Source organism: Phyllostomus hastatus, unplaced genomic scaffold (genome assembly GCF_019186645.2).
Source record: "Phyllostomus hastatus isolate PE091 unplaced genomic scaffold, TTU_PhHast_1.1 phas_scaffold_28, whole genome shotgun sequence".
In the NCBI taxonomy this organism is placed as follows: domain Eukaryota; kingdom Metazoa; phylum Chordata; class Mammalia; order Chiroptera; family Phyllostomidae; genus Phyllostomus; species Phyllostomus hastatus.
This window is the reverse complement of record NW_025334022.1, coordinates 4,012,585-4,019,672: the sequence shown is the minus strand read 5'-3', so window position 1 is coordinate 4,019,672 and position 7,088 is coordinate 4,012,585. Positions and strand designations below refer to the sequence as shown.

Here is a 7,088-nt window from a genome sequence, read left to right as displayed (position 1 = left end):
AAGGAAAGGAAATGTTTATGTAGTGCTATACTAACTTAAAGTAGTGACCTAATGTCTTTATCAAAAATCCCAAAGTCCCCCAAAACACCCACAAACAGACACAGTCCTTCCTTCCTTCCCCCTTTGCCCAGTCCAGAGTACTGTATCTCAGGAAAGGAAATAGAAGTCCATGGCTTAGGCAGTCCTCTGGTTCTTCCCAGTTAGTCCTCCATCTCAATGGGAGACCTCCCGGGGTTCCCGGCACCCTCGGCTGAGTCGCTGGGATCTCTGCTAAAACCAGGTGGTGGTTCCCCTTCTAAAGCTGTGGGGGTCTCCACTCTGTCAAGGCCTCTCTCCTAAAGCAGCACGGTTCTTCCTCAATGGCTGAGGTCCTCTCCATTCTGCTAAAGCCGCAAGGTTCTCTCTTCTCTCAGGGCTGCGCATGGTTCACCTCCTCAGGGCTGCGCATGGCTCTCCTTCTCAAAGCAGCATGGTTCTCTCTCCTAATGGCCTCCAAGTCTGGGTTTTAAATCCCCGCGGCCAATCTTCCTCTGCAGCCTCATTTCTGACTCCTCCCACACTCAGCTTCACTTGCCAGAATTCATATCCTTCCAGCTTTACTGGGCTGCCATCATGAGTCTGGGCAGGTGTGGCCCATGTCCTGGAGCCAATCTTCTCCGAGCTCCCATGCAGGCTCTGTAGCTTGGGGGATCTGCCCCCAGTCATGTCTTGGTGGGGAAGTTACTTCCATTCCCCTGGCTCAGAGATGATCACAGCTATTTAACATATCTAAGCGACCAGCCAAAGGCTATAGATACGTTAAATGACCACGCCAGAGCTTAGCTGCAAGGCTGTTGCTATGCAAAACAGCTCTCAATGGCCTTGCTCCATTTGTCCCTTCCCCCAACCCACACCTTGGGGGTGGGGGGTGGAGACATCTTAAAATCTCCTGGACACCTTAAGTTCTGGACCCCATTTCAAATGCCCATTTGGGGTGCCCCCTCTTGGCTGCACCCCGTAACATGATCAGGGACTTAAAAATCTTGAGTTAACTTCATGTAGATGTGAAAGCCAAAAGAGGTTACCACCTGTATTGGCCTACCAAAACTAATTAGAATGAACAGTAGCTTAGCCCTGGAGCAGGGTTCCCAAGCCCCTTATTGAGCCATCCTTCACCCTTTAGTTGTGAGGTCACTGGAAGTTGAGTGCAGGGCAAGAGGGGATGGACCAGTCAAGGGGGTTAGTTGGGGTCTTAGAACAGTAGCTACTAATGAAACAGTGTAAAAAGATTTCAAGGATTTCACAACTGGAAAGGTCTCATTTGGACAAACCTGCCTCAGTGGCTATAAAGGCTATCTAGGTGTATTTATGGTCAGAAGGCAAGCAGGTTAATACTTTTAAAAACTCAAGTACATGAACTATTTTAAAGACAGTTCAGTGTTCCAATATGTCTATTCTGTCCTTCTTCCAAAGTAAAAGTCTTATTATTTGGGTACGTGGTCACCAAACTTAAAAGTACATTCCCCATGCTTACTTTCAGCTAGTTGTAGTCATGTGATTAAGCTATTGCCAATAGGATGCAGCTAGAAAAGACATGAAAAACTTCCTCTTCAAACTCTTAAAGGAAGAGAGCATCTCCTTCTTCTACTTCCTTCATCCTGCCATTTGGTTGTTTAACATTGTGGAGAGCAATTGTGTGCCCTATGGACAAGGAAAATACCCTAGTATTGGCTGAGTCACAGGATAGAAGGAGCCTGGAGCCCTGGAAACCTTATACAGCAGAGTTGCCAAGAAGCCATTGCAGCCTGGACTGTAATGTGAAAGCAAAACAACCTTCGACTCATTGAAGATATTGTAAATTTGGGTCTTTGTTACAAACAGCCTAAACAATATCAAAAATAAGAGTGTTTTATGGGTTTCTCTCTTTGCTACTCTTTTCACATATACATAGATGTGGTACCTGAGTCACATGTATGTATAAGTATTTCTTTCTATCAGGTTGAGAGGTAATGCCATAAAGGCACAGGTGCTGAGATCTGATTTTGATTTTAAATCGCTTGTACTGTCAGAGGTTGTGTTGATCATTTCCATGGCCTTATGTAAATTTTTGAATTAGGAAACATATTAATGTACTACCCTGGAAGTGAAATGGAACAGACCTTAACCTTTTTATTTTTTGCTTGTTCAATAAGGTTATTATCTTTATCTGAAAAATCTTCATAGAAAATTGTGGTTTGGTTTACTAGCTCTCAGCAGCCCATTCCTGAGTTCTGAGGAAGCTTGCTTTTTTCTGAGCTACCTGATCTTTCTTCTTGGCAAGAGACTTTTTGGGATGATTCCACTTCTTTTTAACTTCTTCCTTAGGCTTCTTCTTGTAGACTGGATTCTCTTGTATAGCAGCATGAACCTTCTTATATATATCCTACATCATGTCTGGAATTATATTGTTCTTTATGTACTGAGAGAATTGTTTCTTGTAAGCATTTTTGTCTTCTTCCATTACGTAGTGTATATAATCTGCCACATTCTGACCCATGATGTGCTTCCCATGCGCTTCCCATGCGCTTCCCAGGCACTTCCACATTGAATTGCTTGCTTTCTGAATCACAACCAGGGAATCATTTGGTACTGTGAGGAATAGAAAAGCCTCCATCCACAGTTCCCTTCAGGGCCCCCACAACTTTATTTCCAATAGTAGTTCTGGCAAGCCCTGCATTCAAATAGCAGGTGAAGGCACCAGGTTGACCACTAGGGCTTTCCACATTGTATTCATCTCCAGTCACCTGCACTTGGCCTTCACAAATCCTGTCCATGCCAAACCTGTTGAGAAGCCTGCATGCCAGCACAATATGCTGCAGTGTAATTTGTCAGACCTACCTTCATATCATACTTTGGGAGTTCATTAACATAAGCTGAACAAACTATTATATCTCCTTCTATACAGGCATAAGCAATTGACAAACGGTGTCTCTGTTGGTTACACAAACTATCATCCTCTGTTTGGGTGTCTTGTACTTATTTTTATCCTGGATTACCAAGTGTTTCCGGGCATAGTAATCAGTTTTACTCTCTCATCATCTTCTAAATTTCACTTGGTATCTCTTGAAGTAGGGCTTATTTTTGACAACTTTTACAAACCCCATCCTGCAGAGGAAAGACCCACATCCACAGCTTGCCACAGACCTACAGGCCCAGCAGAGCTCTGGTAGGGGGAAAAGCTAACCTTACTTTCTGTAGTCTGTAGTTCAAGTGTTACAGAACAAGCAAGGGCGGGGGGGGGGGGGCTGGGACAATATACTATTATTGAAAGAAGGCCCCGGGTCTGTTATGTCTGCCGCCAGAGGAAAGACGTCTCTCAATGCCAGAGATTCGTGAAAAGGAAAGGAAATGTTTATTTAATGCTATACAGACTTCAAGTAGTGACCTAATGTCTTCATCAAAAATCTTAAAGTCCCTTAAAACACCCACAAACAGGCACAGTCCTTCCTTCCTTCCCCCTTTGCCCAGTCCAGAGTACTGTATCTCAGGAAAGGAAATAGAAGTCCATGGCTTAGGCAGTCCTCTGGTTCTTCCCAGTTAGTACTCCATCTCGACTGGGAGACCTCCCTGGGTTCCCGGCACCCTCAGCTGAATCGCTGGGATCTCTGCTAAAACCAGGTGGTGGTTCCCCTTCTAAAGCTGTGGGGGTCCCCGCTCTGTCCAGGCCTTGTGGTTCTCCCTCTCAGGGCTGCGGGAAGGGGAGAGTCCCCACTCTGCCAAAGCCGCATGGTTCTCTCTTTCTCAGGGCTGCGCATGGCTCTCCTTCTCAAGGCAGCATGGTTCTCCTTCGTAAAGCACCACGGTTCTCCCTCTCAGGGCTGCGCATGGCTCTCCTTCTCAGGGCAGCATGGTTCTCTCCCCTAATGGCCTCCAAGTCTGGGTTTTTTATCCCCGTGGCCAATCTTCCTCTGCAGCCCCATTTCCAACTCCTCCCACACTCGGCTTCACATGCCGGAACTCGTATCCTTCCAGCTTCACTGGGCTGCCATCTTGAGTCTGGGCAGGCGTGGCCCCATGTCCTGGAGCCAATCTTCTCGGAGCTCCCACGCAGGTGCTGTAGCTTGGGGGATCTGCCCCCAGTCACGTCTTGGTGGGGAAGTTACTTCCATTCCCCTGGCTCAGAGATGATCACAGCTATTTAACATATCCATGCAACCAGCCAAAGGCTATAGATATGTTAAATGACCATGCCAGAGGGTAGCTGCAAGGCTGTTGCTATGCAAAACAGTTCTCAATGGCCCTGCTCCATTTGTCCCTTCTCCCAACCCACACCATGGGGGGGGGGTGGGTGGAGACATCTTAAAATCTCCTGGACACCTTAAGTTCTGGACCCCATTTCAAATGCCTATTTGGGGCCCCCCCTCTTGGCTGCACCCTGTAACACAAGCAGGGACAGATTCATATTCTCCTTGAGTCTTAATGTTCCCATGAGAAGAAGGTGATACAACATAACACATGGAGCAGTGAGAAAGGAAGTAGCCACCTCTAAAGTCAGTCAGATTGAGTTGGCCCTCAGGATCACTGGGGTAAGAGACAACATAATTGGAATGGAATATATCTTTTTGACCAAATTGGATAGTAGAATTAGTGATTCTCTATATCAAAGAGTAGCCTTATACCTGTTAGACTTAATGCTGGCTTTGCTGCAGAAAAGTTGCTTGCTCCCTAAAATAATTTATCTTAGGTCATAATGAACAGAACTGAAACAAATGAGATGGTAAAATACCATAGAGCAAGATATGTGCTCTCTGGTTGTAGAATTTAAACTGTAGTACCAGAACTGTCTATCAAGAGTTTATTGTAAGACTTTAGTCAGGAATTATGATTTATTCAGCTAAATCTGGAGAATCACAGGGCAAGAACCTGGCCCATAAGTAGCTACAACAAACATTTTCCAATCCCCTTATCATTTATTGATCATTTGTACATGTGTGATGTCATTTACTGCTCACAACAACCCTGTAAGGTAAATACTATTGTCCACGTCTCATAGGTAAGAAGATCAAGAATTGAAATGGTTAGCCTCAAGCTAGTACTGGGAGTGAGATAAGACTTGAACCCAAGTTTGTCTTCAACCAAAGCATAAACTGAAAGTTAAGTTCTGCATCAGAAGTTAAGCTGTGAAGGACATGAGATGGGGCAGATCTCTTCGCATAGGTTAGTTCTCATCTTGAGCCCTAAAGTTTATTGGAGACCTGTGTTTTGTTTTTTTTTTTCTTCAAAAATACCCAATTTCTTATGAGACTTAGAAACTGAGTGACAGGTATCAAGGACAATATTTTAGCTTCAGTAGGCCTGCTGACCTGCTATAAAAAGTCCAAAAATCCAGCAGCATGGGGATACTGGGGAGAGGCCAAGTGCATGAAGAATCCACAACTTATGTCATTAGTTAGCCTAGAAAGAAAAAGGACTGTATCTTTGGTTGTTTGGAGCTTATCTTGGGGAGAGAGATACCTGATCAACAGACAATTTTATTCTAGGAAACAGCTTTACTTCTAGGCACAGGAATTGTTTATATGTTTTCCAGAAAGTGCTCTTCTCCCTTCAAAGTAATCTGTAGGGTGTTTAACAATCTTTTCCACACTGGACTGTAATTCCCTGTACTCTCATCTGAGAGTAAAGATGGAAAACCCAGTTTTGACATGAACTCCAGACATCAGGAGAGAAAGGGAAAAGGCTGTCAGGATTTTGTTTTGTTTTGTTTTAAGGCAAGAACTGCTGCCCATCCAAGATGGAATCAAGACACAGGCTTAGGGATCTATTATATTGTATACTTCATTAGTGATTGGGTAACTTTGGGTTCAAGGTGAGTGTGTAACAGGGTGCAGCCAGGGGACCCCAAATGAAGGATTTGAAATGGGGTCTAGAACTCAGAGTGTCCAGGAAATAAAAGAATATAGGATATCCCCACCCCCACAAGTCTGGACTGGGAGATGGGACACCTGGAGGAAGGCCATCTAGAGTTATTTTGCATACGAACAGCTGGCCAGCTTTGTACCTGATATGCAAAAATGGTTATTTTGCATATCAACAAGTCTAGTGAGGGAGGTATGTATAACTGACCCATGATGTAACTGGGAGGCAGCTCCCCTCTACAGTTTGCATAAGAGCTTGTAGATGCTTCACTCTACCTCATGGGGTCACATCTGCCCAGACTTACCATGGCAGGCCAGAAAGGCCAGAAAAATGCAGGAGTGCTGGTAGGTGTAGTTGATTGTGGGAGGAGTTGGAAATGGGGTTCCAAATTTGCACTGGGATTTAAACCCAGTCACAGCATCCATGCAGGTTCTAACCATGTGGTTTTGAGGGTTCCCTTAACCACATGGCTCCAGAAGCAGGAAAGCAAGATGTGGCGACAGTACAGTGCTCTCTCAGTGGTTTGGAAGAATGTGGGAAAGACAACGCATGAAAGAAAGGGGTGAAGGGACTCTCGCTAGTAGACCATAAAAATGTGCCACATGGTTTTGGATTAAGAACTGGAAATTGTGGTGGCAACATAGCTGATGATGCTGGGAACTGCAGGAGGCCTGCCAGTCAAGCATGGATTACTGGGAAGAACCAGGAGTCTGTCAAGTCGAGTTACAGATTTCTATTTTTTCCTGAGCTATGGTACCCCTTACTGGCCTGACTGGGCAAATGGGGGAAGGAAGGACTGTATGTATTTGTGGCTGTTCTAAGGAACTTGGGGATTTTTAACAGCAATATTCTTCCTTTACTCTAAATCTGTATAACTTCTGAATAAATAATTCCTTTTTACCAAACTCTGCAATGGAAAGCCTGGCAGTGGGCAAAAAATCTACAGAGAGGATTTCTGTGACAGGGAAACCCTGTATCTCGGTCCCCCTCACAGATCCATTCTGTAAGAAGTGGACTAGGCCTTTTTCTTCTGGGACCTGATGAGAAAGATCTGTTGTTTGGGCACTTAGCTAAGCCTAGTGATTTAACAACAAATAACAGGGAAGAAAAAAGTCCCTTAGGGAGACAAGATAGAGTTTTCAAAAGACTCTGAGTTTATAAGCAAGCCTCTGGGGCAACAATCAACTCCTATGCATACCTCACCTATCTGCAGG

General features: G+C 44.8%; 1 pseudogene; it reads right to left on the bottom strand.

The window, feature by feature from the left end:
• Nucleotides 1–2,221: 2,221 nt before the first annotated feature.
• LOC123805188 lies at nucleotides 2,222–3,122 on the bottom strand (annotated as a pseudogene).
• Between the last annotated feature and the right edge of the window lie 3,966 nt (nucleotides 3,123–7,088).